Source organism: Chiloscyllium plagiosum, unplaced genomic scaffold (assembly GCF_037043375.1).
Source record: "Chiloscyllium plagiosum isolate Xiang-an unplaced genomic scaffold, Cpla_swu_hap1 HiC_scaffold_22, whole genome shotgun sequence".
Classification (NCBI taxonomy): domain Eukaryota; kingdom Metazoa; phylum Chordata; class Chondrichthyes; order Orectolobiformes; family Hemiscylliidae; genus Chiloscyllium; species Chiloscyllium plagiosum.
The window spans coordinates 59,428,759-59,430,088 of NW_028270160.1; the positions used below are offsets into that span (position 1 = coordinate 59,428,759).

At 39.7% G+C, this 1,330-nt stretch overlaps 1 non-coding gene across 1 annotated transcript; it reads right to left on the bottom strand.

The window, feature by feature from the left end:
* Positions 1 to 864: 864 nt before the first annotated feature.
* Positions 865 to 1,029, bottom strand: LOC122561420 (U1 spliceosomal RNA). The gene has a single exon (XR_006315003.1). It is a non-coding gene; the product is annotated as a U1 spliceosomal RNA (small nuclear RNA).
* Between the last annotated feature and the right edge of the window lie 301 nt (positions 1,030 to 1,330).

Genomic DNA, 1,330 nt, shown 5'->3' on the forward strand with positions numbered 1-1,330 from the left:
ATTCAAAAACTTGCCTTCACACACACACACATCTCCTGAGAGCCGCTTTTAATATAATTTAACGCATTTTCCAAATGCCAGATTCAATCAAATATTTTCAGACATTTTCACCTAATCTTTGGAAAGGTGTCATTGCCCCAACAATCTGCTATTATATATTTTGAAATGAACTAAAAATGCAAGATGTCCCAAAGTGCTTTACAGTTAATTAAGTAATTTTTGAAGTGTTGTCAGTGTTACGATGTAGGAAAATTGTCAATTAATTTGCAATCAGAAAACTTGCACAAACAGCAACATGTTAATGACCAGATAATCTCTTTTAATGATGTCGGTCAAGAGATAATTATTGAATGGGGAGAATCCTCATGAGATCCTTTAAATCCATCTGGGAATGCAGCCAGGATATTGGTTAAATGTTGAAAAACACTTCCAACAGCTCACCACACCCTCAACACCACACAGCGTCAGCCTAGAATTTGTGTCAATGGTTCAAATGGGGGATCTGAATTCACAACCATCTCACTTAGAGATCATCACAGCTGTAAAAGTATGATTCCCTCTGTTCATATTAGTCCTTTGTGAAATTGTACTTGGTTTGAGCCACTTGACAATGAAACAGTGGAGTGAAAAACTTGCTATAATTTGTGATTGTGGCATTTACTGAATGAGTGGTGCATTTACATGAAGCACAAGTTCTGACAAGCAGTTGCTGACGCTTGGCTAATAATTGGGAGGGATTTTTCATTTGAGAACAATTTGTCATAAAAGCACACACTCACTGCAAGAATCATTGATGAAAATGTTTTTAAGAAAGTGCGCCACCTACTGGATATGTGCAATTACAATCTGTTTTTAGTTCGTAAACCAGGGAGAGCGCAAACACAGTCCCCCACTACCACAAATTTTGCAGGTGAGTATCCCAAATTTGGGGACATTGCGGGCGTAAGCACACCCAAAGTGCAATGGGATATTCTCGTCCTGGGAGAACCACCTTAGTGATCATGGTATCTCCCCCTGCCAGGTAAGTATATACCTGTCAGGCAGGGAGGAAGGGGTTGAGCGATGAAACTGTGGTTTATTGAAGAAGTTGAATCTCTTGAAAAGAGGAAGAAGGAGACTTATGTTAAGATGAGGTGTGAAGGCTCAGTTAGGGCGCTTGAGAGTTACAAGTTAGTCAGGAAAGACCTAAAGAGAGAGCTACAGGTTAGCCAGGAGGGGACATGAGAAGTCTTTCTCAGGTAGGAACAAGGAAAACACTAAAGCTTTCTATAGGTATGTCAGGATTAAAAGAATGACCAGAGTAAGATTAGGGCCAGTCAAGTACAATAGT